Source organism: Rousettus aegyptiacus, unplaced genomic scaffold (assembly GCF_014176215.1).
Source record: "Rousettus aegyptiacus isolate mRouAeg1 unplaced genomic scaffold, mRouAeg1.p scaffold_m13_p_7, whole genome shotgun sequence".
NCBI lineage: Eukaryota > Metazoa > Chordata > Mammalia > Chiroptera > Pteropodidae > Rousettus > Rousettus aegyptiacus.
Genome location: NW_023416310.1, coordinates 85,168,030 through 85,177,635, shown reverse-complemented (window position 1 = coordinate 85,177,635; position 9,606 = coordinate 85,168,030). Strand labels below are relative to the sequence as shown.

Genomic DNA, 9,606 nt, shown 5'->3' with positions numbered 1-9,606 from the left:
CTCCCTTCTGTATCTCCAGAGCAGGGCAGCTGGCTGTGCTGAGGCGGGAGCCTGAGGTGCAGGTCTGGGATGTGCTGATTGCGTAGAGGGGCCCACTTAGAGACCCTCGCCATAGCCATTTCCTGCTCTTTGTGTGACAGCCGCGGTGGCGAAGGGGCCAGGCACCGGGGGTGGAGGAGGAGCCGCGGCGGGCGGAGAGGCGGGTCCGAAGGCGGGGCTAGCGCGGCGGCCGGCGGAGCCCAGCCCGGCAGAGCATCCTGCGCCCCAGCGCAGGGCCCCGTGGTGTCCTCGGGCGGCTCCCCTGGACCTGCCGCAGACCCAGGTAAGCAGGGCTCGCAGCCTTGGGGCCGGTGCGAGGACCGGGATGCTTCTGGAGACGGTGATGTGGCCGTGAGGATGCGCGAGGGGTCGGCGCCCCTTCTCCCGGCCTGCGGGGGGCGCTCGGCGCGGCACCCCGGCTGGCGCGGCCTGAGGGCCCCTGGAAGCCTCGCAGGCTGGGCCCTAGGCCTCGCGCGGCCCCCTTCCCTCTCCGGTCCTCCCGGGACCCCTCGGCGCGGACCCCCTGCGGGGAGGCGCCGGCACAAGGAGGGGCTCTGGCGCGGCGGCGGCAGCAGCAGGTGCGCGGCCTGGCCCGGAGCCGCGGGCCGGAGGCGAAGCCGCGCTGATCCCGAGTACCCGAGACACCTGCAGCGGCCGCGAGCCCGGCGGCCGCGACATCCCCGCGCCCAGGTACCGCAGAGCGCCAGCTGCCGCCTCTGCTGCCTCTGCCGCCGCGGCGACCATCACCTCCCCCAGAGCTAGCGAGAGCCTCCTGGGCCCGCCCTGCAGCCGCCTCGGGCACCCAGCGCCCTGCGGTGAACCTGAGATGGGTGGGGCGAGGGGCGAAGCGGCAGCGTTTGGGGGTGGGGGCTTTAATGAGAGAGGAGGCCCGTCTGCCCGGCTTTGAAGCCTTGGCCTACGCCAGCAGCGCTCTTCTCCCGGCTGGCGGGGGGCGGGGGAGGAGGGGAAAGGGGGTGAGTGGGCCGACTCCTGGGGAAAAGGTTGGCTTTCTTGAGCTCTGAAGAATCAGGAAGGTGCTTGCCGGTCTGTGTGGCTTCAGCTTTTCGGGACAGCCCTCCTCCTGGATGAGTACACACCTTCTACGTGAAAAGCAAGAGAAGGGGGTGCTCTCTGTTTAGGTGTGGGGGCGGGACGCATGCTCTGATTAGGAGTGTGGTTCTCTGTACGGAGAGCCCAGCAGGGAGGGACACGGGCTGCCCAGGTGCCCGCCCCACCTTAGGGATTCTGATTTTGACCTCAGCTTGCCTCGTTTTCCCGCACAGTAGAAACACTCACCAAGGGCTGATGGCCATCGGCTCCCCTTCCAGCCAGGCCAGGAAGGGGGCAAGGATCTTTTCCTGCCCGATCCTGGGCGCTTGTGCCCTCATGGAATGGGCAGGGAGATTGGGGCAGTTCTGCCGGCATGAGGGGCAAATCAGGAGAGTCCGGTTCCCACATGCCCCTTGTCCACCTGCTGCCTGTGTCTCCTTTAGGGTAGGGGTCTTACCTTCCTCTTGGGCACAGGCTCTGTTGGAAGATTCCAGCAACCCTGAAGATTACAGCTGTTGGAAAGCAAAAGTCTAGGTCCACATCCTTGGGCGGGATTGTTAAGGCTTTAAGGCTGTTTTCTCCAGCATCAGCCTTCTCTGTGACCCTCCCTGAGGCCTCCCACCCCCACCTCCACCTCCACAAGGTGCCCTGTGCTTCTTGTTCTCCTTGTTTTCAAGAAAGGAGCCAGGACCATGATTATCCTCAAGAGCTAAATTCAAAAGAATTTACCATTCTGTGCAGAGCAGGTGGCTTGATGTCATTTGTCCAGAAAGGAAACCGTGGCTGAGAGGCATTTTAATGGGAAACAAAGCTTTAGGTCAAATACCCGATATCTCTAATGGTGAAATTTTAGATAGTGGGCTGAGAGCCGAAGTGGGGAGCAATTTTGGAAAACAGCTCCCTGCAATGACAATATCTAGCAGCTGTCAGCTCTGTTTGCTGCAAGAGCAGCTTTGGCCCTGAGGGTGAAAATATCCTGGTCAGGGGTTACTGTCACTAGAAAGCATTTGTTGAGCACCCAGTGTCCACTTGGGGGAGGTGAAACTTTCCTATAGAGAGTTACTCATGGCCACTGACTGCCATCTGCCAAGACAGTTACTAGGCCACAAGAAGAGTGTGTTTTTACTTACAAAGCCAGTGCCTTTGGCTAGTTGCGTACTCTGAGCCTCTGGCTGGGGGCATTAGCTCTCTGCTCACTAAGCTTCTTTATTATATTTCCTGGCCAGTTCTGACTGGTTCTGTAGGCACCCAAGCCTCCCTTGTTCAGTCCCTGCTGGAAATGGAAAAGGAAAAACTTGCTTTAGGCATTAGGCCAAGAGTGGGGTATAAAATCCAGTAAGATTGAAGGGTTTTCCTCAAATCAAATCGTCTGGCCAGAAGAAGGAAGTAGACATGAATTTAAAAACTGGGAAAGGTCCCAGGAGAACACTATGTGTCCCCTTGGTAAATCGTGTCCTCTCAGGTGGACCTCTGCTACTGTTTGACCAATGAGCTGAATTAGGTGATGACTAGGCAACAAGCTAATTAACACTGGGAACAGCGCTCCTGGAGAACAGAGCAGAGCTCCCGTCTGTCTCCACGGGTGGGGATTGGCCCACACTCTCAAAGGGGTTTCTTTTCGCTGCTGTTGGCCCTGGGGTTCCACCAAGAGCTTCACACAAAATGGCCTTTTATAGCCTCCATGTGGCCACTATAACAATGAGTCTATTTCTTTACTGGCAAGTATTAATTATTCTCTTGTAGTTGACGAAACCAGACATCAGTCACCTCATTGCAGCCTTCGTAAAAGGCCTTTGGTCTTGTTGTTCTAAGGAGCAAAGCCACGTCTAGTGTCCGGAGAATGAGCCCTGCATTAGTGGCAGAGGTGGGGCAATAGGGTGGAGCATGCTGCTGCCTACTGAGTGGTGAAGTACAGGCCAGCCAGCAGTGACGGGGAAGGAGCTGGTACTTCGTCGGATGCTCTTATTCAATGAGGGTTGCATAATAGTGCTAAGTAGAGTGTTCAGCACATAGTAATATCTTATATTGTTAAATGTGTTAATTGCATAATCAATCATTAAAGATGTGGTTCATGTGTGTAGTTAACCCACAGCTTTTACCAACTCCTCTACCTCCAGAGCCTTCCTCGATTTTGCTTTTCCCAGGGGAGTCGGTCTGTCACCAGGAAACCCAGCCCCAGGTTTGCCTGCAAAAGACAACCAAAGGAAAGAATGATAAGGCCTGGTGTCAGTTAGGCTTCAGGTGGGAAGTGCACTCGAGTAGCACACTGAAGGTGGATATAACTTGAGTAGGCAAAGAGAAGGGGGAGGGAATACTCTGAGCAGAAGCCCAGAGGTAGTTCTCACATTTCAACACACAGAGGTCAGGAAGGACCTCTTCCTCTGTATGCATTCAGCATTTTGCAACTAACCAAGAATGTTAAGGGCGTGCTTCGCTTCCCAGGGCAGACAGAGCAGGACAATGGGCTTAGGACACAAGATTATCCCTGACTTGCTGTGCCCTTTTAAATCAGCCACTACCTTTCCGACTTTAAAAATTGGGCAATGTAAAGCAGCCTGCTCAGCTTGTTACCTGCCTGTCACCACAGGAGTCCACGGATGAGATAATGTCTGTCTAAGAAGAAAAGGCCATGGAAAGAAAGAAGAGAAGGAGGTTCCTGAATGTGCAGTCCTTTTGAATGGCTGTCCTCCATTCTTAAAGGAACAATTTATTAATTATATGTTGTGTGTCGATTTCAGAAGACAAATCTTTGGCCTCTCTGTGCCGTCACACCAATGGGAAACTGAAGGGCACTTTGTGACTCACAGGTTCTTGCAAGGCCCCTGGATGGCCTTGTTTGTACAAGGGCACTTCAGATTTCAGGCACTGGTGTAGGATGCCTCCAAGATGCAGAGCGTTTGGATATTGGCTTCCTAGCCATGGCCATTATGCCGAGGGTGTGTGCGATGTGCCTAAAAGGATGGCCATTCAGGCCATAGTCCTCGGACCCTGGCAAAAGAGGAGAAAACAAATTGGGTGCAAATTCTTAAAAGAAATTATTTTGAGAAGATGGAACTTGGGTTCAAGCAGAATTCCTTGCAGGGATTATTCTGGCTAAGTGTCATTTTGACAGACTTACTGCAACTCAGAAACAATGCCAGAAGAGAGGAAAGTTAACATGGCTTTCTGGAGAGATGCCTGGGAAAGACCCAGAGATGACTCCATCAATAGGCCTTTTGATTTTGTGATTGCATCATCATTAGGTCATCTTAGAGCAGTGGTTCTCAGACTTCGGTCTCTTCGTGGAACGGAGGGATGGTTAGTATGCCCATGTGGTATGGCCTCTCTTCTAAATGAGGCAGGAGATGAGGTCCTCTCCAGAAAGTAAAGGTGGTGACCTGGTTAGGAAAGTTCAGGTTTGGAACAGCTATCTCTGTGGGTGGAATAAGAAATCAGTTGGGGATGAATGAGAGGATTGTCTAAACTTCACTGAAGGTCGAGCTGAGATCAGAGACAGTCTTAAGGGCTGACCCTCATAGGAGACACTCAGTAGCTCAGTGTTAAGTGAAAGGTTGATTTTCGATTTGTGCTTTTAAAATGCGATGCCTTAAGACCAATATTGGCGAGGTAAGATTTCAAAACTAGGGGTCAGTCGTCAACCTCCAAATATGCTATACCTTTTAAAAGAAAGGAGTTTTGCTTTTTATAGTTTGAGGTAGAAACCTTCTGACAGAAGAATTTTCTAAAGAGATCTCTTCAGATTCTTATAGTAATAGGACTTAGGAATGGTATCTTAGAGGACCATGATGGTTTTTAAATTTTTTATTATTACTTTTGACCAGAAGACATGAATTTTGGCCATTGGCTCATGCATTCAACAAATTGTTCATGAACTGTTAGTTAAACGAGTAATGCCCAGTATGTCCGCAGCTCTGTGCTAGTTGCTATGGGTCAGACCGCCCCCGACCCCCGCCAAAAAAAAGATGACTATCCTTGTCATTTTCAGTGATCCCAAGAATTAGTAAAATATAAAGCAGTTTATAACACAGTAGGAAGTTATGGACTCTAGACTGTAAGTGCTGTAGAAATCCAGAAAAATGAATTTGGTGACGGAGTTCATCCGGTCATACCTTGATGAAGAAAGCCTATCTTGAATTGGGCCTTCGTGATAGCCAAGGGTAGTATTCGAGGAGGGGAGGGGAGAGGACAGCCCACTAGGGAACGGAGAAAGTTTGAGCAAAGGCACAAAATAAGGATGTCCCTGGGCATTTGGCACCCTAAATAGGCTGGCTGCAGTGGATAGTCTATGGCAGAAAGTGTGGTCTTTAACACATGCCCTTTGGATGGCGTGTCTCATTATAGTCAGAATCATTTGCTTTCAAGTTGGAAAGTCCCTGAGAGAAACTCAAGTCCAGTGATTCCTAACTGGTTGGTTTTGCTTTTTTAAAAAAAAAAAAAAAAAAAAAAAATTAGTACATACGATGGATAGTGTTGATGTGCTCAACAAGTCTTACCCGCAGCCAGTCCCCTCCCCAGCTCTAGCCCATTTTCTCCTACTCAAGGAAAGAGATGAACATGTAAACAGTGATGCTGTGGGAGGACTTTGAGCCCTCCCTCTCACGTAATAAAAAGCACCCTGTTTGCAAACCTCACTACTTAAACCGTTATTAGTACAAGTTGCCACAACAGCCTTCACAATGGAGGTTTTGACATCATGTTTGGGAACCCCTACCAGGCCGACCTCCACATTTCACAGGCAGGGAGCTTGCCCTGAATGAAGTCTGATTTCCAGACCTAGGTCAGCCTTCAGAGACACACTCGAGTGCAGTTTCACATCGATCAAGCTGAGTGCTCCGATCCGGTGCTCCGATCTGAGTGCTCCGATCTGTGTGCTCCGATCCGGTGGCTGAACTCGAAGTCTCGCCCTTTGTTTCCACAGCAGGTGCAGTGGTTTCCCTTTCTGAGTTTTAGCAGGTGCCTCTGAGAGGCAGCTCCTCTCCCCAGATAGAAGTCCTGTTGGCGCCTCTCGTGCGGCCGCCCATCACGGGCCTCAGCGGGAGCAAATCAGCAAGCGGCCTTCAGTAGCATGACCTCCCCACTTGAGAGGATGATATCTGCCTGGTTGGGCGATCGACCGAAAGGCCGCCTCAACCTGACAACACAGGAAGCTGCTGAGTAGAACGGCAGAGGTGCTGGCAAGCCTTGTGGCCCCACGAGAGGAGTGTAGGCCTTCTCCAGAGGCCCAAGTCCAGGCTGACCTGACCTCAGGTCCTCTGCGTGGAGAGAAGGTGCAGATAACAGGCCTCTGATCACAAAAGACCCACAGGGAGGGACTTACAGAACAAAGATTGCCTAGAGACGGTGCTGGGGACAGGCCTGACGTCTGAACTACTAGTAAGGAGGCCTTGGATGGTTGTCTTTTAAAGTAAATTTAAAATTTTTGATCAAAGCAATACATGCACATGCTTAAAAAAATCAAATAGTATTGAAAGACTCACAATGAAAAACAGCCGTCCAGTGCCCCGACCCCTAGCGCCGTTTTTCCCAGGAGTTGCCTCCAGATCTCTCAATGAATGATACGCCTGCGCTGCCGTTTCTTGATTTATCTATTCTCAGAGTCGTCTGTTTACTTCCTGCTGTGATGGGTAAAGATTTCACTTTCTAACACCATTCCTTGCCCTCCTCCACCTCATCTCCCAATATAGTAAGAGCTCTCTTTTAACCCAAATCATGTTTAAAGTGTCTACATTATTAAGGTGTGTAAATGATGATCACAGGAGAGCCAAGTAATGTCCTTTATGTCCTCTGATTATCTTTCCTTTCTTATATGGCTTTTTCTTTTCTCACAGAATTAGAATTCTCCCCGCCTCCCTCAGCTCTGTCAAATCTGTTACTGTATCTGGTCCCCTTGTTTTCCCAGGAAGTTGCAGGGTTAGCCCCAGCTTTGCCCCAAACTAGTCAGGTGACCATGCATATGTCCTCATCTTGGGTCCTCAGCGTCCTTAGAGGAGAAAGAGAGCTCAGGTAGGAGGAGAGCCAGAGGCCCATCTTGTTCTCATTCTAAACCTCAGTGGCCATCACCCCACCTCAGAGGAGTCTCCTGGGTGGAGCACCCCAGGACGACAAAAACAGGCAGGGGAGGCGCCTGGTTTGGGCCCTGCCCCACGGGGGAAGCATGAGTGTGTCTGTTGCTCTCTTTTTCTCTCCTGCGGTCCTCTGTTGATTTTTATTCTTGTTTCTGCTTGTGGGAGCAGCATCACCCTCCCCCAAACCTCCCGAGCTCCTGCTCCTGCTCTCGTTGTACCATCCCTGCTTATATAACACCCAGGTTCCCCAAAGTCATCATATATACGCTGACATTTTTTGGTAATGGCTTTATCAAGATCCGGTTCACATAGTATACAGTTCGCCCATTTAAAGCATACACATCAGTAGTTTTTTGTATATTCACAGAGTTGAACAACCATCATCATGATCAATTGTATGACACTTCTGTCATGCCAGAAGAAGCCCCTTGCCCTTCAGCAGTGCCACTTATTTACCCCAGTCCCCACCCCCGAGCCCAGACAACCACCCACTAATCTGCTTTATATCACAGATTTGCCTATACTGGACATTTCCTAAAAAGACATCTATGCTTCTTTCACTTAGCATAATATTTTCAATGTTCATACTGTCGTATACATCCATACTTCATTCTTTTTCGTGGTTAAATAATATTCCATTGTATGGATATACCATGTTTTATTTATCCATCCATTCATCGGTTGATGGTACATTTGACTTATTTCCACTTTGGGGCTATTACAGAGAATATGCTGCTATGAATATTCATGCACAAGTTTTGGTATAGATAATATATTTTTATTTCTCTTGGGAATATACCTAGGAGTGGAATTGCTGGGTCATATGGTAATTCTGTGTTTAAAAATTTGAGGAACTGCCAGACTGTTTTCCAAAGTTGCTGCGCCATTTTACATTCTGGCCAGCAGTGTCTGGGGGTTCCAATTTCACATCCTCACCAGTACTTACTATGATCTGTCTTCCTCCTGATCTTTTAGAGAAAGCATTCAGGCTTTCACCATTAAGTGTGGTATCAGCTGTGGGGTTTTATTGTATCTGCCCTTTTTATAGGTTGAGGAAGTTCCCTTCTATTCCTAATCTCTTGAATGTTTTTATCCTGAAAGAGTGTGAGATTTTGTCAAGTGCTTTTTTTTGCATGAAGCAAGATGATCCTTTGGGGCTTGTCCTTTATTCTATTGATATGGCTTGTCACTTTAATTGATTTTGGGATGTTAATATTAAACCAGTCTTACGTTTCCTGGATAAATCTTTTTTGGTTGTGGTGTATAATCTTTTTTATATGTTGTTGGGTTTGGTTTTGTTGGAGAACTAACTTTTATTGAGCACTTGCTACCTACCAAGCTCTTTGCAAGGATTAACTCATTTAATTTTCAGAGCCTGTGAGACAGGATCTATTATTATTCCTCATATCATAAAGCCTGGTAGTAGAAAAGTCAGAATTCTAATCATAATTTACCACCACACTAAGCCACCTCTCGTGAACAATTTAATGGTGGATATGAGATGGTTTTCAGCTGATACGCACACCTGTGTTTGTGTTCATTGTTTTTGTTTTTTAAAAATAGTTTTCTTCTGCTTACTTGGTTCTCTGTTAGTGATGGTGATATATAAAGCTTCCTTCTATAATATATTTATAAAGTAAAAACCAAAAGTCTGTTTAGAAAAACTATTAAGTAAATAATTGTACAGGCAGTTTATGGATGTGACTGCATAGTCCATGTCCATTTAATTTATCTGTGTTATTAATAATGAAAGAAGGAATGGGAAAACAAGAAACGAAGATGTGGCTACCGTCAGGTCCTCTCATTTCTATGCTGGCGGGTTCAGGTGTGTTGATACATTCTTTCATCCAATATTTCCTTAGCGCCTAATCTGTCCTTGGCACTGTGCTAAGGTCTCTGAAGGTTTCAGGGATGGGTAAGATACGGTCCCTGACCTCAAGGAGGTTGTACATGCATGCGCTGTCCTGTACAGAGGGCATGTATATTTATTTCATGGGAAAACTCAGATCGATTGCTTCAGGCCACCTGGAGTTAGTTCTGTGTTTCACGAGAAGGACCTCGAGGCTGACTGTGGACTCACTGAGGAATAAGTTAACAATCAGCAGCATTTGCCCTGGCTGATGTGGGAGGAAGAAGCAGCAGGACTCAAGGCCCTTCTGAGGCAGAAGGTGTCGGGAGAGAGGGACCGCTGATCCACCTAGGAGTGGAATTGCCGGGTCGTATGGAAACTGTGTTTTAAAACTTGAGAAACTGCCCAGCTGTTTTCCAAAGTGGCTACACTGTTTTGCATTCCTACCAGCAATGTATGAGGGCTCCAATTTCACGTCCTTAACCAATGCTGCTAATAAGGCCAGGGAGTGCCAAGGAGCAATCATGTCACAGAGGGGAGGGACCCTGAAGGGTGAGTGAAATCAGGACACACAGGGATAGAGGAAAGAGATTTTTTTTCGTA

The 9,606-nt window shown here is 48.8% G+C and overlaps 1 protein-coding gene across 2 annotated transcripts in view; it reads left to right on the top strand.

Moving 5' to 3' along the window:
- Positions 1-206: 206 nt before the first annotated feature.
- CYFIP2 (cytoplasmic FMR1 interacting protein 2) overlaps positions 207-9,606 on the top strand; it is a 109,463-nt gene continuing 100,063 nt past the window's right edge. Inside the window, exon 1 of one of the 2 annotated variants that reach the window (XM_016167009.2) lies at positions 207-322. The gene's annotated coding sequence lies outside the window, so the exon portion shown is untranslated. The remainder of the gene's footprint in view (positions 323-9,606) is intronic. The other variant, XM_016167008.2, reaches the window with a different exon arrangement.